The sequence below is a fragment of the Delphinapterus leucas genome, chromosome 4 (assembly GCF_059928025.1).
Source record: "Delphinapterus leucas isolate spDelLeu-1000000601 "Yukka" chromosome 4, BTC_Dleu_Yukka2, whole genome shotgun sequence".
Classification (NCBI taxonomy): Eukaryota; Metazoa; Chordata; class Mammalia; order Artiodactyla; family Monodontidae; genus Delphinapterus; species Delphinapterus leucas.
Genome location: NC_143132.1, coordinates 124308373 through 124335325, shown reverse-complemented (window position 1 = coordinate 124335325; position 26953 = coordinate 124308373).

Sequence of the window (26953 nt, the reverse complement as noted above, 5' to 3'; positions counted from 1 at the left end):
AAATAATTAAATTATAAATGATTTATAAATATATACATATATAGATTACAAAAATATATAATATAAATTAATGAATATCTAGAACAAATTGAGTTAAAGAGAAATTGGTAGGGAAGCTAAAAATGTCATTGCTAAAATTAAGAAAAATACTAGAGGAAAAGAGAGAGGAGAATGAAACTCAATTATGCAAGGAGCCAAAAGACCCTGTTCAAAATTAATATATTCATAAACAATGATATAAGTATATAAATATATAATGTACCCACTTGAAGAGCTAAATAAAAAGTTCTGGGCAATGTTTGCCTCAGAAGACTGGGCTTAGGAAGGGGTATAGTGAGGAAAATAAAATCTTCACTTGTGCATTCTGTAACTTCATGTGCTGTTGCTGTTACTTTTAAGTGGTCTACAAAGATTACATCACTATTATATTGATAGTAACTAAAAACAATAATGGTAGTAAAAACACATTAACTCTTCCAATCTTCAACATTTAGTTGTGTGTAGAAAATCTGGCTCTTTATGAACTTGTGCTAATTTAAATGATCAACGAGTTACAACATTTTTATTAAAATAAGAGAAATCTAATAGAGACTCACACTGTATTTTACTTCCATACATGTAGAAGAGAGAGGTGCTTAAGAACTTATGTTAACTTAATAAAACTCAAAATATAAGTGTTTATATCATTCAAAAAACAGTGATATCCATTTAAATACAATTTTCAATCATAATTATATATTATGAGTGGTTAAAGACAATTTTCACAGTGGCTGAAATGATCCCTAAATCCAGATGTTCTCTAAAATGCCTTCATTGGAAGTGATACTTTCAAGAACAGTTATGAAGCAGGAGAGTATTTGCTATAATATAGCACCATGGAAAGAATAAATCATTTTCTAATTTTTATTTTACTGACCAGCTCTGAGAAAGATCATAAGTTATCATTGTAAAGAAAACAACCTGGGGCTTCCCTGGTGGCGCAGTGGTTGAGCGTCCGCCTGCCGATGCAGGGGACACAGGTTCGTGCCCCGGTCTGTGAAGATCCCACATGCCGTGGAGCGGCTGGGCCCGTGAGCCATGGCCGCTGAGCCTGCGCGTCCGGAGCCTGTGCTCCGCAACGGGAGAGGCCACAACAGAGAGAGGCCCGTGTACTGCAAAAAAAAAAAGAAAACAACCTGGCCTCTTAAGTTACTATTATAAAGAAAAATAACAATCCCTTTAGTATTGGTCTAATTTAAAATTACAATCAAGAACCAGTATTAAAAGAATCCTTTTAAAATTAAGAAGTTAGAAGGTCAAAAGATTTTGCTTTTTCTTGAATAATTTTAGGAAATGGAGCAAGAAATATCTGGCAATACATTCTTTCTAAAACCCTACTCTGCAATTTTTAAAAATTATTTTAAAGTATGTTCCACTAAGTGTTAATAACTCCCCAAGCTTTGTTTTTCTAAGATTTTTAATCACACAGATTCCCAATACACTAATTCCAGAAAAGTACTACACAAAACACAATTTCTATTATTTACTCCTATTTTCCACAGATTTCCAATGTCAAATTTGAAATGTGCATTTATCGAAAAATAATAGCCACCAGCAAGCTTATAATGTACACTGTGAATGACAAGAACAGACAGGTTAGTCAGGCATGAAGAGAAAAATTAATGAAGTGAGAAAAGAAATAAGCCAGGAAATCAAAGGGAGAAAAAGTAATTAAATGAGAGCAATAATGCTACAGCAAACACACTTTTATTTCCTGCTGCTTCTCCTCTCCAATTTATTTTTTTTAATATATCTCATACATAGTACAGGTCTTACACATGCTTAGAGCTAGGGTCTTAAGAAGGCATTGCACTCATTTTTTACACATTCACTAGAAGCAGTAGAGTCAGGTTAATTAGTCCAATATTTGCAATATGGTTAGTGTAACTATTCTTCTGGGCTTGCCAGGAACAGTCACAATTTATATCTTTTGGTCCTGTGTAATTGTTAATAGTTCCACCTTTTCCTCTAAACGTTATTTTGGTATAAATGATAGGGGATCATCCTATGTACTGAAGGTTTAATTAAGAAAAGCTTAATACTCAAGTCACATCAGGAAAAATTGTGATCTTACTCCTTTTATTGCAATGGGAAAAAAAGATCTTTAAAATATCTTGCTTAAGAAATTTAAACATTGGCTAACAAAACCGGAAAATTCAGAAATATTTTCGTTTTTAGGTGCACAACTACCCATTTCAGCGACAGCACCGAAGGATAGGGCAGAACTTTGAGCAGTACACACCTGGTTGTTAATTTTACCTGGAAGGAGAAATGGACAGAGGTACAAGTCTATTCAAGTCCATGGGCTGTACCCAATTATTTGGATGGATGGTTCAAGGATACGGAAGGGAATGATTGGAAAATTGATGACAGGAGGTCTGGAGATGAGGTATGTGGATATATAACTCTCTGAAAGCCAAAACTTTGAAGATATTTACCTCTCGGGTGAAGGCTCACAAAAGGATGACTTCAGCACAGAAGAATTTTAATAATCCTGTGACTAGGATCACCTGTCTGCGGAGGCTAGTCAGATACTTTCCCAACCATTCCTGCCCTGCCATTGCTCAAAGGGCGAACGGCCAAAGCAAATATGGTGGAAAGGATGGAGGTCATACATAGGCTTGACAACATGAACTTCCATTCACCAAGGATGACCTGGCTACAGCCACTGTAATACAGCCTATTTGTCAGTAGCAGAGACCAACACTGAGTCCCCATTATGGCATCATTCCCTGGGGTGATCAGCCAGGCCTCTGGTGGCAGGTTGATCATATTGGACAGCTTCTATCATGGAAGGGCAGGAATTTTTAATTCCTGAAATAGATATTACTCTACATGGATTTGTCTTACCTATAAGGAAATTTTCTTCCAAAATGATCATCCATGGAATTGAAACATGTCTAGTCCACCATGGCGGTATTCCACAGCATTGCTTCTTGTCAAGGAGCTCATCTAATAGTAAATGAAATATAATAATAGGCCTATGCTCATGGAATTCACTGATCGTACCATGTTCATCCTGAAGCAGCTGGTTTGACAGACTTGTAAAAAAAACCTTTTAAAGGCGCAGTTACAGTGTGAACTATATGGAAACACTGCAGGGCTAGGGTAATGTCCTCCAGGATGTGGTATATGTTCTAAATTAGCCTTCAACACATGGTGTTTTTCTCATAACCAGGATTTGTTGCCTAGGAATTAAGCGGTGGAAATGGAGGTGTCTCTGCTCATTATTGCCCACTAGTGATCTACTTCCTAGTGTTGATCCACCAGAAAACTTTTGCTTCCCATCTTGGTCACCTTAGGTCCTGCTGGTCTAAAGATCTTAGCTCGGGCTTCCCTGGTGGCGCAGTAGTTGAGAGTCCGCCTGCCGATGCAGGGGACACGGGTTCGTGCCCCAGTCCGGGAAGATCCCACATGCCGCGGAGCGGCTGGGCCCGTGAGCCATGGCCGCTGAGCCTGCGCGTCCGGAGCCTGTGCTCCACAACGGGAGAGGCCACAGCAGTGAGAGGCCCGTGTACCGCAAAAAAATAAAAATAAAAATCTTAGCTCTAAATGAATGAATGCTTCTCCCAGGAGACACAACAATGATTGAGTTGGAAGTTAAAACTGTAACCAGGTCAGTTTGGACTCCTCATGCCTTTTAATTCAGAGGCAAAGAAAGGGTTTAATATACTGGCTGGAGTGACTGAGCCTGATTACCACGGAGAAATTGGACTGCCACTCCACGATGGAGGTAAGGAAGAGTATGTCTGGAGTACAGGAGATCCCTTAGGACATCACTTAGTACAATCGTCTTGTGACCTGAGTCAGTGTAAAACTACAACCTAAGTCAGTTCAGGACTACTAAGGTCCCAGACCCTTCAGGAATAAAGGGTTGGTCAAACCACCAGACAAATTACCACAATTATCTGAGGTGTTTGCTGAGGATAAAGGAAATATGGAATGGATAGTGAAAGCAAATAGTTAAAAAAAACATCTATGACCATGTGACCAATTACAGAAATGAGGACTGTAATACTTATATTTTCTGTAATTTTTTGAATGTGTCATATATATGAGACTATTCTAAATAATCTGTTCATCTGTGTGGATCTGATTCAGTAAATTGAAAAGGTCTTAAGAGAAGAATTGAGGTTTCCCCGAAGAGGACGAAATTCCACTTATAAACAGCAGCTTCAGCCCATGCCTGAAAGCTTCAGCCTGACCTTCCTGACAGCCTGCTTTACACATATCAGACTTGCCTAGCCAGCCCCATAATCAGATAAACCGATTCTTTGAAAAACATCTTGTAATGTGTATCCCCTACTGGTTCTGCTTCTCTATTTGAATTCTAAGTGATATACTATTTTTCCTGAATGTAGAAAAGTACACTAAAATCCCACCACTTCATATCATATGCTGAGCTAAAGCTCTCTGCCAGTTTTCATTCTGAATACTCTTATCAACAGACAGAACTCACATCATGGATGTACCTTGTATATTTGCTTTTAGAAAAATGAAAGAATGTTATTACTGAATATAAACTAGAGTGTAGAAGCAGCATCATTAAAGGAAGTAAACCAAGTATATGTGGACAACATTTCTTGTTAATAGTTATGTGTTTTACAGGAAATTATGAGGGACAGTTTTTCCAATCTAAAAATGTTAACATAATTGATGACCTGGACTTCATGAAAATTATAAACTACTTTTCTGTGAAAGACAGTCAAGACAATGAGAAGACAAGTCACTGGGAAAAAATATTTATAAAAGACATATCTGATAAAAGATTATTATACCAATAGACAAAAAACTCTTAAAACTCAGTAATAAGAAAAGGAACAACCTCATTTTAAAATAAGCGAAAGATCTAAACTAACACCTTACCAAAGAAGATAAACAGATGGCAAATAAGCATATGAAAAGATGCTCAAAACCATATGTTATTAAGGCATTGCAAATTAACACAACAATGAGATACCACTACTGTTAGAATGGTCAAAATCCAAAACACTAACAGCACCAAAGTCTAGCGAGGATATGGAGCAACAGGAACTCTCATTCACTGCTGGTGAGAATTCAAAATAGTACAGCCATTTTGGGCTTCCCTGGTGGCGCAGTGGTTGAGAGTCTGCCTGCCGATGCGGGGGACATGGGTTCATGCCAGGGTCCGGGAGGATCCCACATGCCACGGAGCGGCTGGGCCCGTGAGCCATGGCCGCTGAGCCTGCGCGTCCGGAGCCTGTGCTCCGCAAGGGAAGGGGCCATAACGGTGAGAGGCCCGCGTACAGCAAAAAAAAAAAAAAAAAGTACAGCAACTTTGGAAGACAGTTTTTTATAAAATGAAACATACTCTTACCATATGGTCCAGCAATCATGGCCCTTGGTTGTTACCCAAAGTCACTGAAAACTTACGTTCACACAAAAACCTATACACAGGTGGTTATAGCAACTTTTTCATAATTGCCAAAACTGGGAAGCAATCAAGATGTCCTTGAGTAGGTAAATGAAAAATAAACAATAGTAGATCCAGAAAATGAAATATTACTCAGTACTAAAAGGAAACAAGCTATCAAGCCACGAAAAGACATGGAGGGATCTTAAATGCATTCTACTAAGTGAAAGAAGCCAAATGGAAAAAGCCTCCATAGTGTATGATTCCAGCTATATGGCATTCTGGAAAAAACAAAACAATAGAGAGAGTCAAAGATCATTGGTTGCCAAGGGTTAAGAAAGGGGAAGGAATAAATAGGTGGAACACAGGATTTTTAGGACAGTGAAACTATTCTGTATGACACTATAACAGTAGATACATGCCATTATATACTTGTCAAAGCTAATAGAGCACACAACACTGAAAAAGAACCTTAAGGTGAACTGTGGACTCTGGTGATAATGATATGTCATAGTAGGTTCATGACTGTTACAAACACTCTGGTGGGTGATGCTTATGGTCAGGCAGGGTGTGCATGTGGGGGGCAGAAGGTATATGAGAAATCTCTGTACCCTTTATTCAATTTTTCTTTGAACCTAAAACTGCTCTAAAAACTAAAATCTATTTTTAAAAGTCTCTTTAAGACTTTTCCACCATCACTAAAATGAATTCTAAGAATATATAAAAAAAGAAATTAAGTCATTAAAGCTTGGGGGGTGTGTTTCTTCTAACTATAGAACCTCCTTAATTAAATGAGTTGCTATAATGCAAATTTGCACCACCTGAGGTTTCATTATGAATTACTGGGATTTGTTATCATGAGACATTGAATTAACCATTTTGACAAACTTGAGATAGAAAAATAATCAAAATATCCACTAGACAAATAACTTATAATTGCAAAATCACAAATTATGACCAACTTAATATAATTGCACTTCTATACTATAAGAGTATATTATATTGTGAACTCATTATATATTAAATTGCCACAAAGGGATTGTCTAGCTAACACAATAAGATAGTGTTTATATATGATAAAATATATTTAAGTGTCAAAAAGGATCTGAAAGAAAAAAATCTATTTTTTCTAAAGTATTCACCTTATTTATTAGGAATCATATTTCAGCATCAGCAAAAACTTAGTGAAGGAGTTTACAATGCTGAAACATTTACAATGAAATGAATTTTTACTTGGATAGAGAGAGTATATTGAGAGTATACTGAATTTTTTGGTTTAACAGCCACGGTGTCAAAGAACTGATAATTTCACTACCAAAAAAAGACCTACCAGTAGCAAAGATGTCAGCAATGAACATTTAACACAACACAGATGAAACAGTTCATTGCAGCTTCAAATTAAACATGAGTAAAAGAATCTATTATTTTTTACATTTCTCAAATTTTCACCATTTGAAAAGTAATCCATATCATAATTCACTGCCTCAGGGACCTCCAGCCCACATGTATATCCTCTTGGATTCAGTTTTCATTCTCTACACTGTGTAACTGCCTCGTAATATTCACCTCCACCTGCTTTTTTTAATTGGCAGAGACATACCCAAGTCCTAAGACCTACAAACCTGCCTGAACTAGTAAGGAAACAATGACATAAGCCTTTCTATACTCCTATAAATCATATATACCATAATAGCTATAATTTTTATTGAACAATAATGAGCTCCTAACTCTGACAGAATAGAAGAGGTAAACTAAAAAATGTTTGAAATCAAAACTCATTGAACAGACACAAAAATTTCTAAGAAATAAAATTTGTCTTTGGAGCCTCTCAGGGCTACTTTCCAAGCTTTTATACACATCTTTGATATTTCTGGTCTTCACTACAAGTTACCAGAGTTGCATCAACTCAACTCTGTATGTCTAATCCATCCTTTCCCACCAGATAACCACACATATAAATCCCTCCTTTAAAAAAAATCCCTCCCTTTTTCCAATTCACCTATTATCACAGTGAAAAACAATAGGTTACAAAATAATTTATTTGTATATGATAACAGTTTAATACATTAGCCTCTTTATTTCAACAGAATAACACTATATTTATCCAATGCATAATATAATGATGGACACCCAGGCAGAATGACAGTTAGGTCAAAGTAATATTTTTGTACATGGGAACTTCTACCACTTGAGACAGTCACTCATGTTTTATAATCTTAACAGGAGAAAGTATTTTTCACCCTTTTCCCCAAACCTCAATTTTGATTCCTCTAGTCATAACCAGGGTTAATTGTCTTCAAAGTGCTGTGTGCAAGGCAATCCATTGAAAAGTGGGGAAAATACATTAATTTCTTGTTCATGTTAACAAGTATAACATTACAGACTACCTCAAACTTAGTGCTGTAAAACAACAATCATTTGTTTAGCTCATGAATGTGCAATTTAGGCAGAGCTGGATGGGGACAGCTTGTCTCTGCTCTACATGGCATTAGTTGGGGATGCTCAAAGGATGGCATGTGCCAGCCTCACTCACACAGCTGGCAGTTAATGTTCTCAGGCAGGACTTAGGCTGGGGCTGCCAAGACGAATATATACACATGGCTTGCCAACATGGTGAGTAGGATCAAAAAGAAGCAGGAGAGAGAGAGAGAGAGAGAGAGAGAGAGAGAGAGAGAGAGAGAGAGAGGGAGAAAACAAGCCCTAGGAGGAACCTAGATTGCCTTCCTGAGCTCAATTCCTGAGCACTCCATTAGTTGAGGCAATTACAGTGCTTTGCTAGGCTCAACAGAAGAAAGAATAGACTACAAATTCTGATGGGCGAATGACAAGGTTCTGGGTGCTTATGTGGGATAAGAAGTATTGTAGCTATTTTTCAAAAATAGAAATCACCCTTTATATTTATTTTTACCAAAAAATAAAGCAGATAATTAATCTTACTAATCTTACTAATATTTTATGTGAGGCTCAGTATGGTCCCCTCTCTGAGTTCAGTCCTTATGTTAGTGACATGTTATTTACTATCAGTGAATTACCATGAAGGAAGGGTGAAAGTTCCAGAACACAGAGATACTGAGAGAGGTGCCTTGCTTTTTCCTTCATTTCTAGCCTACAGTGATATGTGTAACAGTCAGTGCCCCTGGCTAACTAGCTTTAAGTGTACTGTCAAGTGATCTTAAATTATTCCTCACAAAATGGACCAGTGCCTTAAAAGAAGAGTTCTGCAAAGAAACTTCAGATTAACTCTAATAACACAAACTCATGTGAACTGTGAGAAGATGAGTTGTCACTTTCCCTTCTCTCCAGAAAGGTTGTAGATTGACCATTAGACGATGTAAAAATAATAATGACTTAGCCATACAAGAAAAAAAGTTGTCCAAAATATTTGTTTTAAATTATCAAGAAGACCATTTGAATTACTGTTGAAGACTGTTATTCCTTTATATTGTACATTGAACTGTTAGCAAATTAATATGAACCTGTCGTGATTTGCAGACATTTGAAAATTAAACAACTGAACCCTGAAAGAAAAAACCTTTAAGGTCATACAATATTCATACTAGTAATATATTTAATGTCTCTAAATACAAAATTGAAGCCAACTCCACATTTTTAAATATAGCAGTACCATATGAATGTGTATATATAGTAAACAGAGATGTGTATAAAACTTTAAAAATAACTAAATATATACAATTATGTATATAGATAGGTATATGACTAACATGTATAATATATGTATAAATATGTCTATATGAATCTGTGTAAATTCTCTACATAATATATATGAACACATATATGTGAGATAATTCTTTTTTCAGTTTCTTTTTTCAAGCTTTTGCTTGCTTGAAAGCTCACTTCCATGTAAGAAGTCCAACAATCATGAAAGAACTATGCTGCACGAACAGAGAGAAGCCACATGAAGGTTGATCGAACCATGAACCCTCTTGGACCTGCCAGCATGGCTGAACTACCAGCTGAGTAGTGTAGAGTAAATGACTCTAGTCAGAGCCACAGAAAGCAGAACTGCCCAGAAGAGCACCACCTGGATTTCTGACCCATGAATGTTAACCAAATGAAATAAAATGTTCTTTTTTGAATTCCCTTAATTGTGGGGTATGTTCTTAATTTAGATAGAGATAGTAAAAATACACACAGTTTCCGTGAAAATCATACGCTTTATCCTGCAATTGCTACTTATTAGCTGTGACTTTGAGCAAATTACTTAACCTCTTTGGGCCTCTATTTCCTTACCTTCAAAAAAGGATCATAAAAGTATCTATTTCATAGGATTCTTTTTTAGGAATTAATGAGTAAATATATATAAACACTTAAAACAGTACCTAGCACATTTTAAGTTACTTATAAGTGTTGGCTATAATCATTTATCATGAGTGTTTATATAGGTCAATTCTCTAATAAATAAATCTTTTTTGTTTTCTATAGTACATTTCTTGACCATCACTCCTATTGCAGTTTAATCTCTTACAGGCTCATTTACTGGACAAATTTAAAACAGTAGAAATATATTGTGTAAATGACTATATTTTCTCAGAAAAGTCTATCAATCAATTCATTCATTTAAACATTTATAGAACAATTGAAATTTATCAGATATAAGTGCTAACAATAAATAATGAATTATATTTCATCTCTGATCTTAAGAAGCTAATCATTTTTTGGTGATATAGAAACACAAGCAAACCAACTAATGTCAGTACAGTATAATAAGTGCTATAATTGAGATAGTAGGGTGTATGAAAGCATTAGATGAGGGGCAACCTTTCACTATTTCATGAGTGAGTTTTTTTGGGGGGGAAAGGTCAACAGATGACACCACAGGAAAAAGTTAACCTTGAGCTGAGTCATAAAAGATGAGAAGTACTTGGTAAGGCGGAAGACTGTAGAAGGATAATTTCAAAAATTTAGGTACAAATGAAATCTATGTGGATGAAGAATATAGAGAAGTAAAACTGATGACACTCAAGAAAAATACAATGCCAAGGTTGAGATGGAAAATATTTTTAAGATTTTTTTTGATATGGACCATTTTTAAAGTATTTACTGAATTTGTTACAATATTGCTTCTGTTTTATGTTTTGTTTTTTTGACCACAAGGCATGTGGGATCTTAGCTCCCCAACCAGGGATCAAAGCCATAACCCCTGCATTGGAAGGCGACATCTTAACCACTGGATCACCAGGGAAATCCCCAAATGTAAATTTTTAATATGTAATCTAATGAGTATTAACTTCATTTTAAAAGGCATAGAGCCATTTAAAAGATCTGATTAGCTATCTGTGTTACACAGATTATCATAGAGGGTAGCTTGGAAGATGAGGAGAATTGAAACAAGACCAACATGGAGATCATTGATAAAGTTTGCTTGATAAGAGCTAGTCTCAAGTAGGAGTAAAGTGGTTAGAAAACAGGGTACAAGTTCAAGATATACTTCAAAGGTAGAATCAATAGGACTTGGTGATGGATTAGATTAAGTCAAGGTATTATTTTTGTATTAAAAATATAACAGCAGCATTACATGATATATATATATTTTTAACATCTTTATTAGAGTATAATTGCTTTACAATGGTGTGGTAGCTTCTGCTTTATAACAAAGTGAATACATATATCCCCATATCTCTTCCCACTTGCGTCTCCCTCCCACCCTCCCTATCCCACCCCTCTAGGTGGTCACAAAGCACTGAGCTGATCTCCCTGTGCTATGTGGCTTCTTCCCACTAGCTATCTATTTTACATTTGGTAGTGTATATACGTCCATGTCACTCTCTTTGTCCCAGCTTACCCTTCCCACTCCCCGTATCAAAAATGGCAGAAGACCTAAATAGACATTTCTCCAAAGAAGATATACAGATTGCCAATGAACACATGAAAGGATGCTCAACATCACTAATCATCATAGAAATGCAAATCAAAACTGCAATGAGGTATCACCTCACACCAGTCAGAATGGTCATCATTAAAAAATCTACAAATAATAAATGCTGGAGAGGGTGTGAAGAAAAGGGAACCCTCTTGCACTGTTGGTGGGAATGTAAATTGATACAGCCACTATGGAGAACAGTATGGAGGTTCCTTAAAAAACTACAACTAGAACTACCATATCACCCAGCAATCCCACTACTGGGCATATACCCTGAGAAAACCATAATTCAAAAGGAGTCATGTACCACAGTGTTCATTGCAGCTCTATTTACAATAGCCAGGACATGGAAGCAAACTAAGTGTCCATCCACAGATGAATGGATAAAGAAGATGTGGCACATAAATACAATGGAATATTACTCAGCCATAAAAATAAATGAAATTGAGTTACTTGTAGTGAGGTGGATGGACCTAGAGTCTGTCATACAGAGTGAAGTAGTCAGAAAGAGAAAAATAAATACCTTATGCTAAAACATATATATGGAATCTAAAAAAAAAAAAATGGTTCTGAAGAACCTAGGGGCAGGACAGGAATAAAGATGCAGACGTACATGGTATATTAGTGTATACTGAATTACACTAAAATATAACTGCATTTTCACATATTTTATTATATTCAGAGAAAAACATTTATTTTAAAACTGTCAAGTCTACAGGGTTGACGTAAGCAGTGCTGGAAGGAAAGTGTGGATGTGAAACAGAAGGTAAAAGAGCAAAGTAAGCCTCAGCTCAGTGGCACTTACTCAAAACACTGTCATTAGTTGTAAAGGAAGTATTTGGCATCAGGAAGTGGAATAGGCAGAAATATTATGATTAATATTATGCAAATATTTTAGTCTTTCTTCCAGTGTCTTTTATAAATTATTTAGTTTCTAATAAGAGTATGATGATAATTCAGAGAGGAGCAACAGGTAAACATAGGGTATTACTTTTAATGTGATAACTTCATTTTAGATAATTTTAAGTGTTCAGTTCATCATGAATTACAAAAATTTCTCAGCCTAATTCTTCAAGTAAGCCTGAATAATCTAAGAAACAAGACTTTTCTTTATAAATATAGGCGTTAAGAGAACACAGAAAGTTAATTATTCACTTTTTTTAGATTTTCCATGTTTGGACTTAGTAGTCTTTCCAAAACTTACATAATAACTCAGCAGAGTGGCAAGATATAGTCATGTGGTAAAATTACTTAAAAAAAAAAAAGGTAAACACACACACACACACACACACACACACACACACACACGATCAAGTTGGAAAAAGATCTACTATCTCAATTTTTCTTTAAAATGAGGTGACAAAGTGAGTAAAATAATTCTTCCAGGATACTTTCAATAAAAATATGTAGAACCTATGGGCTATTTCATAACCATGTTTGAAAAAATATTTTTTTCTCAGAAAAAATGTTTTCCTTAAAGCAATACTTATCAGTCATTCTCCAGAACACATGTCTGCCCATTGGGAATTTATATTTCTCAGGGAATGAACTATATTCCCTGCATAAAATGCATGATTATTCACAAACATTAATATTCATATTTAATATAGTCTACATTTTGAATATATAGTAATAATAAATGTATTAATGATACATCCTCAGTTTAGCTCCTGTTTTAGTTAATTGAAAAAAAATCTTGCATTATCAAGTCTATGTTCTAACAAAAATAGTCTCCATCAGTAAGATGCAGTAACAAGTCATCAGTGGAGATATGTCTTTAAGTATCATATTAACTGTATAAACATTTTATTTCCAAATGATTTTTTAATATTACTTTAAGATCACATAAAGAAAACCAACTTAGGGCCATTAAGGCATTTCAAGATTAAACTGCCTAACAATTTCTTTTATGTTAAAAACTTTCCAAATTGGCAGATAGCAAGTTAGAGTTAAGTTGAAATTAAACATGGGCTATAAATTTTAATTAATAAAGGTATGATACAAAATTGTTTCATACGAAAAGTCGTTATTGATGGAATTTTATTTAAAGATTAAGAAAAAGCTTAGATATAAGGCAGGATATGTTTTTCTTTTATACCTGGATTCACGTTTACATGTCCCGTTACAGAACTTATATTTTTGGAAAATAATTACTCTCTGTATTTTGGAAGAGCCTTCAGCATTGTCTGTATGTATTCTAATAGTTTGAAGTGTATAAATATAATAAGTATAATCTCACAGCAATGTGAAGCGCCCAAAAGAAAATTTAGCAAAACAAATCGTTGTGTCAGAAACGTGCATGTGTGCGTTTAATTCACTTCTACATTCTTAATGTTCTTGACATTGCTTCTCATTGCATTTGATAAAAGTAAACTATTACATGTGCTGTCAAAAAACCTAAGCATATCTTTTGAGCAAAGATATACTTGATATTATGTTTACGTGACAAAAGTTTGTTTTATCTAGAATACTTCTTAGGAGTCCTGGGGAGGACAACACCCCAAAACTGATATTTTTTTGAGGCGCTGTTTAGAATTTCTCTTTTAACTCTCCATCCCCGTGGAAGACATAAAGTCTCTTAAGGAGATTAGTTTAAAGGACATTCAATTATTAGAGACAATAATCTCTGCCACCACCCTCAAACAAATTCATACATATTTAAGAAGAAGTTTGCTGTATTCAGATTGCTGCCAGGAATTTAAATTCCTTCTAATAAATTATGTCATAACAATGGCAGAAATATTTTTTAAATATGAACACACACCAAGACAATGGGCAAGAAGACCCGAAAGGTATCAGTATAATTTTAGAATGTGTGAAGCAGCTTTATCTGATAAAATTGATAACTGAATGCCTGCAGATGCCATGAAAAGCAGGTCAGTCTACTCTGGAAGGGCTGAGGAACTGCACGTACAATGCACTGTGGAAGGCAGCATGAAGCAGGAGTTGAAAATAGGAGTGTTTAAAAGTCTATATGAGGGGCAATGAGACCCTCAGTCTTCTCCTAGATTCAGCACCTTTCTCCTCCACCCAGTAGACTACAGGATTAATTCGTAGAGAACTGGAAGCAGAGAAGCCCCAGCTCAGGGAAACCAAGCATTGTAAAGAAAGCAAAGGCCCTACTGGAAATGGGGCCAGACTCTATTGACAAACCCCAACCAGAAGCCAGACAAGGAAGCCCTAGAGAGGCAATCCGTACCCATCAGTCCACAGTGATCAGCTGGGGGCACAAAGCAGAAGGAGGGTGTAAAATTAATCTAAAGGGATAAACAGAGAACTTTCTTCACAGAAAGTAATAAAAAATGAAAAAGCATATGGAAAAGAAAAACAAGGGCTCTAGGAAATTAATAATAGGATATATGAAAATTAAAATATATATTGTATAATATGTATACGTGTATACATTATACACACACAAATACTTTAGAAAGTTTGGATGTCTGCAAGATAACATTTAAATAATTTCCATAATATTAAAGCAAAAGGGGGCTTCCGGGAAGATGGCGGAAGAGTAAGACGCGGAGGTCATCTTCCTCCCCACAGATAGACCAGAAATACATTTACACGTGGAACAACTCCTACAGAACACCTACTGAACACTGGCAAAAGACCTCAGACCTCCCAAAAGGCAAGAAATCCCCCACGTACCTGGAGGGGGTTAAAAACGCTGCTTAAAGGAGCTCCAGAGACGGGCGCGAGCCGCGGCTAAAAGCACGGACCTCAGAGACGGGCAGGAGATGCTAAGGCTGCTGCTGCCACCACCAAGAAGCCTGTGTGCGAGCACAGGTCACTCTCCACACCTCCCTTCCGGGGAGCCTGTGCAGCCCGCCACTGCCAGGGTCCCGGGATCTAATGACAACTCCCGCGGGAGAGCGCACGGCGCGCCTCAGGCTGGTGCAACGTCACGCCGGCCTCTGCCGCCGCAGGCCCGCCCCGCCCTCCGTGCCCCTCCCTCCCTCCCTCCCGGCCTGTGTGAGCCGGAGCCCCGGAATCAGCGGCTCCTTTAACCCTGTCCTGTCTGAGCGAAGAACAGACGCCCTCCGATGACCTACAAGCAAAGGCGGGGCCAAATCCAAAGCTGAGCCCCCGGGAGCTGTGAGAACAAAGAAGAGAAAGGGAAATCTCTCCCAGCAGCCTCAGAAGCAGCGGATTAAAGCTCCACAATCAACTAGATGTACCCTGCATCTGTGGAATACCTGAACAGACAACTAATCATCCCAAATTGAGGAGGTGGACTTTGAGAGCAAGATTTATGATTTTTTCCCCTTTTCCTCTTTTTGTGAGTGTGTATGTGTATGCTTCTGTGTGAGATTTTGTCTGTAGCTTTGCTTCCACCATTTGTCCTAGGGTTCTATCTGTCCGTTTTTTTAAATTTTTTTTCTTAATAATAAATTTTTTATTTTAATAACTTTATATATATATATATATATTTTTCGGTACACGGGCCTCTCACTGCTGTGGCCTCTCCTGTTGCGGAGCACAGGCTCTGGATGCACAGGCTCAGTGGCAATGGCTTACGGGCCCAGCCAGCCCGCGACATGTGGGATCCTCCCGGACCGGGGCACGAACCCGCATCCACTGCATCGGCAGGCGGACTCCCAACCAGTGCGCCACCAGGGAAGCCCAACTTTATTATATTTTATCTTACTTTATTTTATTTTACTTTATCTTCTTTCTTTCTTTCTTTTTTTCCTTCCTTCCTTCCCTCCTTCCTTCCTTCCTCCCTGCCTCCCTCCTTTCTTTCTTTCTTTCTATTTCTACTAATTCTTTCTTTCTACTTTTTCTCCCTTTTATTCTGAGCCGTGTGTATGAAAGGCTCTTGGTGCTGCAGCCAGGAGTCAGTGATGTGCCTCTGAGGTGGGAGAGCCAACTTCAGGACACTGGTCCACAAGAGACTTCCCAGCTCCACATAATATCAAATGACGAAAATCTCCCAGAGATCTCCATCTCAACACCAGCACACAGCTTCACTCAACGACCAGCAAGCTACAGTGCTGGACATCCTATGCTAAAAAACTAACTAGACAGGAACACAACCCCACACATTTGCAGAGAGGCTTCCTAAAATCATAATAAGTCCACAGACACCTGAAAACACACCACCAGACGTGGACCTGCCCACCAGAAAGACAAGATCCAGCCTCATCCACCAGAACACAGACACTTGTCCCCTCCACCAGGAAGCCTACACAACCCACTGAACCAACCTTGGCCACTGGGGACAGACACCAAACATAACGGGAACTACGAACCTGCAGCCTGCCAAATGGAGACCCCAAACACAGTAAGATAAGGAAAATGAGAAGACAGAACAACACACAGCAGATGAAGGAGCAAGATAAAAACCCACCACACCTAACGAATGAAGAGGAAATAGGCAGTCTACCTGAAAAAGAATTCAGAAAAATGATAGTAAAGATGATCCAAAATCTTGGAAATAGAATAGACAAAATGCAAGAAACATTTAACAAGGACCTAGAAGAACTAAGGATGAAACAAACAATGATGAACAACACAATAAATGAAATTAAAAATACTCTAGATGGGATCAATAGCAGAATAACTGAGGCAGAAGAATGGATAAGTGACCTGGAAGATAAAATAGTGGAAATAACTACTGCAGAGCAGAATAAAGAAAACAGAATGAAAAGAACTGAGGACAGCCTCAGAGACCTCTGGGACAACATTAAACTCACCAACATTCGAATTATAGGGGTTCCAGAAGAAGAAGAGAAAAAGAAAGGGACTGAGAAAATATTTGAAGAGATTATAGTTGAAAACTTCCCTAATATGGGAAAGGAAATAGTTAATCAAGTCCAGGAAGCACAGAGAGTCCCATACAGGATAAATCCAAGGAGAAATATGCCAAGACCCATATTAATCAAACTGTCAAAAATTAAATACAAAGAAAACATATTAAAAGCAGCAAGGGAAAAACAACAAATAACACACAAGGGAATCCCCATAAGGTTAACAGCTGATCTTTCAGCAGAAACTCTGCGAGCCAGAAGGGACTGTCAGGACATATTTAAAGTGATGAAACAGAAAAACCTGCAACCAACATTACTCTACCCATCAAGGATCTCATTCAGATTTGATGGAGAAATTAAAACCTTTACAGACAAGCAAAAGCTGAGAGAGTTCAGCACCACTAAACCAGCTTTACAACAACTGCTAAAGGAACTTCTCTAGGCAAGAAACACAAGAGAAGGAAAAGACCTACAACAACAAACCCAAAACAATTAAGAAAATGGGAATAGGAACATACATATCGATAATTACCTTAAATGTAAAAGGACTAAATGCTCCCACCAAAAGACACAGATTGGCTGAATGGATACAAAAACAAGACCCTTATACTTGCTGTCTACAAGAAACCCACTTCAGAGCTAGAGACACATACAGACTGAAAGTAAGGGGATGGAAAAAGATATTTCATGCAAATGGAAACGAAAAGAAAGCTGGAGTAGCAACTCTCATATCAGACAAAATAGACTTAAAAATAAAGACTATTAGAAGAGACAAAGAAGGACACTACATAATGATCAAGGGATTGATCCAAGAAGAAGATATAACAATTGTAAATATTTATGCACCCAACATAGGAGCACCACAATACATAAGGCAAATACTAACAGCCATAAAAGGGGAAATTGACAGTAACACATTCATAGTAGGGGACTTTAACACCCCACTTTCACCAATGGACAGATCGTCGAAAATGAAAATAAATAAGGAAAAACAAGCTTTAAATGATACATTAAACAAGATGGACTTAACTGATATTTATAGGACATTCCATCCAAAAACAACAGAATACACATTTTTCTCAAGTGCTCATGGAACATTCTCCAAGATAGATCATACCTTGGGTCACAAATCAAGCCTTGGTAAATTTAAGAAAATTGAAATTGTATCAAGTATCTTATTTGACCACAACGCTATGAGACTAGATATCAATTACAGGAAAAGATCTCTAAAAAATACAGACACATGGAGGTTAAACAATACACTACTTAATAACGAAGTGATCACTGAAGAAATCAGAAAATACCTAGAAACAAATGACATTGGAGACACGACGACCCAAAATCTATGGGATGCAGCAAAAGCAGTTCTAAGAAGGAAGTTTATAGCAATACAATCCTACCTTAAGAAACAGGAAAAATCTCGAATAAACAACCTAACCTTGCACCTAAAGCAATTAGAGAAAGAAGAACAAAAAAACGCCAAAGTTAGCAGAAGGAAACAAATCATAAAAATCAGATCAGAAATAAATGAAAAAGAAATGAAGGAAACGATAGCAAAGATCAATAAAACTAAAAGCTGGTTCTATGTGAAGATAAACAAAATTGATAAACCATTAGCCAGACTCATCAAGAAAAAGAGGGAGAAGACTCAAATCAATAGAATTAGAAATGAAAAAACGAGAAGTAACAACTGACACTGCAGAAATACAAAAGATCATGAGAGATTGCTACAAGCAACTCTATGCCAATAAAATGGACTACCTGGAAGCAATGGACAAATTCTTAGAAATGCACAACCTGCCAAGACTGAATCACGAAAAAATAGAAAATATGAACAGACGAATCACAAGCACTGAAATTGAAACTGTGATTAAAAATCTTCCAACAAACAAAAGCCCAGGACCAGATGGCTTCACAGGCGAATTCTATCAAATATTTAGAGAAGAGCTAACACCTATCCTTCTCAAACTCTTCCAAAATATAGCAGAGGGAGGAACACTCCCAAACTCATTCTACGAGGCCACCATCACCCTGATACCAAAAGCAGCCAAGGATGTCACAAAGAAAGAAAACTACAGGCCAATATCACTGATGAACATAGATGCAAAAATCCTCAACAAAACACTAGCAAACAGAATCCAACATCATATTAAATGGATCATACACCATGATCAAGTGGGGTTTATTCCAGGAATGCAAGGCTTCTTCAATATACGTAAATCAATCAACGTGATACACCATATTCACAAATTGAAGGAGAAAAAACATATGATCATCTCAATAGATGCAGAGAAAGCTTTTGACAAAATTCGACACCCATTTATGATAAAAACCCTGCAGAAAGTAGGCATAGAGGGAACTTTCCTCAGCATAATAAAGGCCATATATGACAAGCCCACAGCAAACATCATCCTCAATGGTGAAAAACTGAAAGCATTTCCACTAAGATCAGGAACAAGACAAGGTTGCCCACTCTCACAACTCTTATGCAACGTAGTTTTGGAAGTTTTAGCCACAGCAATCAGGGAAGAAAAGGAAATAAAAGGAATACAAATTGGAAAAGAAGAAGTAAAGCTGTCACTGTTTGCAGATGACATGATACTATACATAGAGAATCCTAAAGATGCTACCAGAAAACTAGTAGAGCTAATCAATGAATTTGGTAAAGTAGCAGGATACAAAATTAATGCACAGAAATCTCTGACATTCCTATACAGTAATGATGAAAAATCTGAAAGTGAATTCAAGAAAACACTCCCATTTACCACTGCAACAAAAAGAATAAAATATCTAGGAAAAAGCCTACATAAGGAGACAAAAGAACTGTATGCAGAAAATTATAAGACACTGATGAAAGAAATTAAAGATGATACATATAGATGGAGAGATATACCATGTTCTTGGATTGGAAGAATCAACATTGTGAAAATGACTCTACTACCCAAAGCAATCTATAGATTCAATGCAATCCCTATCAAACTACCACTGGCATTTTTCACAGAACTAGAACAAAAAATTTCACAATTAATGTGGAAACACAAACGACCCCGAATAGCCAAAGCAATCTTGAGAACGAAAAACGGAGCTGGAGGAATCAGGCTCCCTGACTTCAGACTATACTACAAAGCTACAGTAATCAAGACAGTATCATACTGGCACAAAAACAGAAAGATAGATCAATGGAACAGGATAGAAAGCCCAGAGATAAACCCACGCACATATGGTCACCTTATCTTTGATAAAGGAGGCAGAAATGTACAGTGGAGAAAGGACAGCCTCTTCAATAAGTGGTGCTGGGAAAACTAGGCAGGTACATGTAAAAGTAGGAGACTAGATCACTCCCTAACACCATACACAAAAATAAGCCCAAAACGGATTAAAGACCTAAATGTAAGGCCAGAAACTATCAAACTCTTCGAGGAAAATATAGCAAGGACACTCTATGACATAAATCACAGCAAGATCCTTTTTGACCCACCACCTAGAGAAATGGAAATAAAAACAAAAATAATCAAATGGGACGTAATGAAACTTCAAATCTTTTGCACAGCAAAGGAAACCATAAACAAGACCAAAAGACAACCCTCAGAATGGGAGAAAATATTTGCAAATGAAGCAACTGACAAATGATTAATCTCCAAAATTTATAAGCAGCTCATGCAGCTTAATAACAAAAAAACAACCCAAGCCAAAAATGGGCAGAAGACCTAACATTTCTTCAAAGAAAAGATACAGACTGCCAACAAACACATAAAAGAATGTTCAACATCACTAATCATTAGAGAAATGCATATCAAAACTACAATGAGATATCATCTCACACCAGTCAGAATGTCCATCATCAAAAAATCTAGAAACAATAAATGCTGGAGAGGGTGTGGAGAAAAGGGAACTCTCTTGCACTGTTGCTGGGAATGTAAGTTGATACAGCCACTGTGGAGAACAGTATGGAGGTTCCTTAAAAAACTACAAATAGAACTACCGTATGACCCAGCAATCCCACTACTGGGCATATAACCTGAGAAAACCATAATTCAAAAAGAGTCATGTACCACAGCGTTCATTGCAGCTCTATTTACAATAGCCCGGAGATGGAAACAACCTAAGTGTCCATCATCAGATGAATGGATAAAGAAGATGTGGCACATATATACAGTGGAATATTACTCAGCCATAAAAAGAAACGAAATTGAGCTATTTGTAATGAGGTGGATAGACCTAGAGTCTGTCATACAGAGTGAAGTAAGTCAGAAAGAGAAAGACAAATACCGTATGCTAACACATATATATGGAATTTAAGAAAAAAAAAGTCATGAAGAACCTAGGGGTAAGACAGGAATAAAGACACAGACCTACTAGAGAATGGACTTGAGGATATGGGGAGGGGGAAGGGTAAGCTGTGACAAAGCGAGAGAGTGGCATGGACATACATACACTACCAAACGTAAGGTAGATAGCTAGTGGGAAGCAGCCACATAGCACAGGGAGATCAGCTCTGTGCTTTGTGACCGCCTGGAGGGGTGGGATAGGGAGGGTGGGAGGGAGGGAGACGCAAGAGGGAAGAGATATGGGAACATATGTGTATATATAACTGATTCATTTTGTTGTAAAGCAGAAACTAACACACCATTGTAAAGCAATTATACTCCAATAAAGATGTTAAAAAAAAAAAAGCAAAAGGTAAGTGATGTAAAACAGGAGAAAATAGTTTTAAAATTAGAGAAATTGTCTAGTAGTTTCTACAGCCAATATTAAGAATTCCAGAAAAAGGAAAGAAAATTAAGAGTGGGAGAAATACCAAAAAAAAAAAAAAAACCTCTCAGAATTGAAAGAAATGATTTTATTCATTGAAAGTGCCCAATACGTGCTAAAAAGGATTAATAATAAAGACTTTCCTTCACCTAAAAGATGAAACTGGAAAAATTTCTGAACCCCAGTGATAATGAATAAATTCTAAAGTTTCTAGTCTCCAAAAATCAGTTCTGTAAAATGGAATAAAAATCACAGTGGCCTTTGACTTTTCAGTGCCTACACTGGAAAGTAGATGACCATAAGGAAAGCCTTCAAAGGTCTGAGGGAAGGCAATATTCAGCCTAGATTTCTAAAGTCAGTTCTGTCTACAATTCATGTTTTGAGGTGAAAAGATAGATATTTTGATACATGCAAGTGTTCAGAAGTTTCAAAAATCACAAATTATCCCTAAAGGAAGTTTCTTTAGAATTGTTGTCCATGAGACCACACTACTCGGCTTTTCTCCAACCTCTCATTATTCCTTCTCTTTTTTTGCAGGCTAATCCTTCTTTACGGAAATATCAAAGTATGCTTTGTTTGTGTGCACTGATAATTTTTTCTTTTATCTTTTTTCAGATAACTGTCACTTGAAATATTTTTCTGTTAATATGTGTACGTAAATATGTACTAATACAAATATATGTTCATATCCATATCTAACAAAAATTATTAAATTCAGATTTTTACTTGAAACTATTCAGAAAATTAGTGTTAAAAAAGTCAAGTCTTGTACAAATTTACTATGTGAAATAAATATATATAATAAAAATCTTTTCCTTTTAAATTCATACAACAAGAATTGATGAGTTCCAATTCCAAAACTATCCTTTTAAAAACTATTAAATGTAGGAAAGTTTTTCAATCCTCTTTCAGAATCAGTTACCTTATATTTAATATTTGAATGATGATAATACCTGTATTATGGGTTGATTGGGAGGCTGAAATGCAATTATGTCAGGTAAAATGACTAGATACAATTGGTGCTTTAAAAACATTTAATGTTGTTTTTTCACTTCAGCCTGCCTTATTTCTTCCCTCAGTCTGAGCATAAACAGAAAAGATGGAATTTTTTTAGAAAATACATATTCCAAATGGAAGAAGATCCTGGCTAGATAGAGTGGAGAAGTGAAGTCAAGATTATCTGAGACATGAGGCGGTAGAATGATTTTATTAGCTGCCATGTGTATAGACTTTGGAGGTAGATGGTAATACCTAAACAGTAAATTTTAGGAGATTTTCTCTGTTTTGTGAGCTATATATTCTTTTACTGATTTTTCAGAAATAACTCCAAGCCTTTTACCAGTCTGTGGAGTTGAATTTGTGTATCTTTTGAATATAACACAATAATGAATCTTATCTTGAGGCAAGAGAAAAATACAGACATTTGTATTTTTCTATTCAGATGCAGAGAAATCACTGCAAATAAGCTTATTATACTTCATACGGCCTCCATTGACAGTCCATTCTAACAGACTTTTTCCTAGTCATCTTTTGACCAGAAATTACCCCATTTGCCACTTTGTAACATGGCATACAGCTTGTATTTAGAAATCTTCACCCTGTTTTACTCTGATCGTATTGAGAAAAATTGTCCCTTTAACGTTCAGTGAAAGTTCAGAGGGACCTCTCATGGAAGGTACCCCAATATAAATGACATCCAATTCTTCATTTTACAGATGAGAAAATCCTAACCCAAATAAGTGAATTAAATTTTCGAAGGTCACATAGTTAGCAGCTGGCAAAGGAGGACTCAGAGCCCACATCTCTTGAATCCTCGCTCAATTTGTCACCTTATATTTCTCACCTTATATTTCTCTGAATACTCAGAGATTCATTAAAAGAATATAATATGGTGATATCTCTCTAGAATTAGGCCAATATAACACCTTAATTTTCTCCAGTAACATTTCTTCAGTGTAGACCTCTGAATGCTCAGCCTCAATCCTTGAGGAAATCTACAAAGGCTTGCTTGACTTGAAACCCAAACTCATTGCTAAATAAAACCATTGTAGCATAAAGCATGGCTTTTGAGAAGCATGTCCAAATAAAAACCTCCGTTGCATTGAGTCATTCTTACTTAAATTTGTTCCTAATATTCAATACTATTTCCCATAATGATTTCAATTATCATTACACATCGACATTTTTAAAAATATCATAGTTGTTTGATTTCATGAGGGAGCTTCTGAAAAACTATTAATTTCCCTATTTGCAAGTCTGTTAGCTTCACCTCGAGATTCAGTTGGAAAAGTAGTTTGAACTGCTAGCTGTTACAACTCATTGTTATGTTTCCTAGTTACTGAAGCAAAGCTGTCCTAAATGAAGACAAAGTAGAAACATTACACCTGTCAAATGAAGTTACCGGGATCTGACAGAAGCTGTTATTGCCTTATCACCAAATTTCAAAGTCTTCTATGCATGATCTGTTTCATTATAGGAACCTACTGTCATGGGATTTATTATTTTTATTCCAAAGCTGCTAAAAAGTATTTTGTTTTATTCACCTATGTCTAATGATGAGATTAACAGTCTGAATCCAAAAGATACCATTGACAGGGACATTGCCATTGATGTCAAGGTGGTCAGAACAATAAAACTAGCAGCTTTGTCACAGGGGTATCATTATAGTGCTTTGCATGAGAAAAAAATAAACTACTTAGCAGACAAAGAGAAACCTCTGCCTTATAAATGAAGATTCGGAAATTTTCTTCTAGTTGGGTTGTATGAAAAATGGAAGTTGTTTGAAAGAGGTGACTTGGAACATTCAAAATGAGAAGCCAGAAATTTAATCTGAGAATTTAATTAAAATATGATGTTATGTAATATAACAGGATATAAGTATTTCCAATATATTTTTCTCTTCAAATATAGTTAGCATAAGATATCTTAATATTTCAAGACCAAATGTTTTATTTTGTGGCTCTTGTATTTTAAATCTAAGAAAACACTTGTTAATTTAATCGTCACATATCTTTTAACAGTGATTTACTCTTTTTTAAAAAAAAAGTTTTCCATTTTTATATAGTTAAAATTATCCACTTTTTCCTTGTGATTTTTGCTTTTGATTTTATGTTTACAGACTAGTCCCATGAGAACACATAAATATTTGTCAATATTTTGTGACAGTACTTGTAAGGTTGAATATTATTTTTAATATCTGTGCGTTTATTTCAGCAATAATTACTGTTCATGGTTTTTTTTGTTTTTTGTTTTTTTTCGGTACGCGAGCCTCTCACTGCTGCGGCCTCTCCCGTTGCAGAGCATAGGCTCCAGACGCGCAGGCTCAGCGGCCATGGCTCACGGGCGCAGCCGCTCCGCGGCATGCGGGATCTTCGCGGACCGGGGCTCGAACCCGTATCCCCTGCATTGGCAGGCGGACTCGCTCAACCACTGCGCCACCAGGGAAGCCTTACTGTTCATGTTTTTTATATTAGAGTCATAGATTCTTTTGTTTTTCCAAATGAGCCAAGCTATACCAGGACATTTATTAAATAATTCATTCTTTCTCCACTCTTTTAAAATGCTATTTTTGTGATGAACGAAATTCATCATAGTTCTTCTCCTGGATTTTGGGCTTTCTATACTGTGATAGACTGATCTACGTGATATTGTGCAAATATCACAATAAATTATAAGAACATGATAGTATATTTTAAACTAAATAATTGACTTTTCTCTCATTACTCTTTTAAATTTTTAATCTCATTTCTTCTTGGAAATAAACTTCATAACTGAGTAAGGTTCCTAAAAAAAAGCCTTTTGCTTACATTAGGATATATTTATTATGGATTACTGTAAGGAAGTGTGTTATGCCTCTCCCATTAAAATCATCTCTTTTGTTCCACAGCAGAATTTTGAACATTTTTGTACAGTTCAGTCTACTTCTTTTTGAAGTTCATTCCTTGGTATTTTATTTTTTATTTATTTATAGCTATCATTTCATTTATTTAGTTGCTAATATATGATCTTTCCCATTTTATTTTTAACTGATTAGTCCTCATATATTAGAAAAATGTTGACTTTGTATGTTTTAACCAGTATGCTTAATTCACTTAAACATTTTAGAATGTTTCAGTGATCCTCTCTGATTTTTGAAAAATTTAATTTAATCTATTTTTTTTTTTTTTTTTTTTGCGGCACGTGGGCCTCTCACGGTTGTGGCCTCTCCCGTTGCAGAGCACAGGCTCCGGACGCGCAGGCTCAGTGGCCATGGCTCACGGGCCCAGCCGCTCTGCGGCATGTAGGATCTTCCCGGACCAGGACTCGAACCCATGTCCCCTGCATCGGCAGGCAGACTCTCAACCACTGCGCCACCAGGGAAGTCCTAATCTATTTTTTATACAGCAGGTTCTTATTAGTTATCTATTTTATGCATATTAGTGTATATAACAATTCCAATCTCCCAATTCATCACACCACCACCCCCTCCTCACTTTCCCCCACTTGGTGTCCATACGTTTGTTCTCTACATCTGTGTCTCTATTTCTGTCTTGCAAAGTGATTCAGTTGTACCATTTTTCTAGATTCCATATTAAGCATTAATATACGATATTTGTTTTTCTCTTTCTGACTTACTTCACTCTGTATGACAGTCTCTAGGTCCATCCACGTCCCTACAAATGACCCAATTTCATTCCTTTTTATGGCTGAGTAATATTCCATTGTATACATGTGCCACATCTTCTTTACCCATTCATCTGTCGATGGACACTTAGGTTGCTTCCATGTCCTAGCTATTGTAAATAGTGTTGCAGTGAACACTGTGGTACATGTGCCTTTTTGAATCATGGTTTTCTCAGGGTATATGCCCAGTAGTGGGATTGCTGTGTTATATGGTAATTCTATTTTTAGTTTTTTAAGGAACCTCCATACTGTTCTCCATAGTGGCTGTATCAATTTACATTCCCACCAACGGTGCAAGAGGGTCTCTTTGATTTTCTTGCTAGACAAGCATATCATCTGCTAGTAATAATATTTTGCAATTTTTTTCTGAAACTTATGACTAAGTTTCTTTTTTGATCTTATTGCTTTACTCCAAATTTCTAGAATAATGTTAAATCAGAATGGTGACAGTAGGTATAAATGTCTTTTTTCTATAAGTTCTTTGAAGATGATATA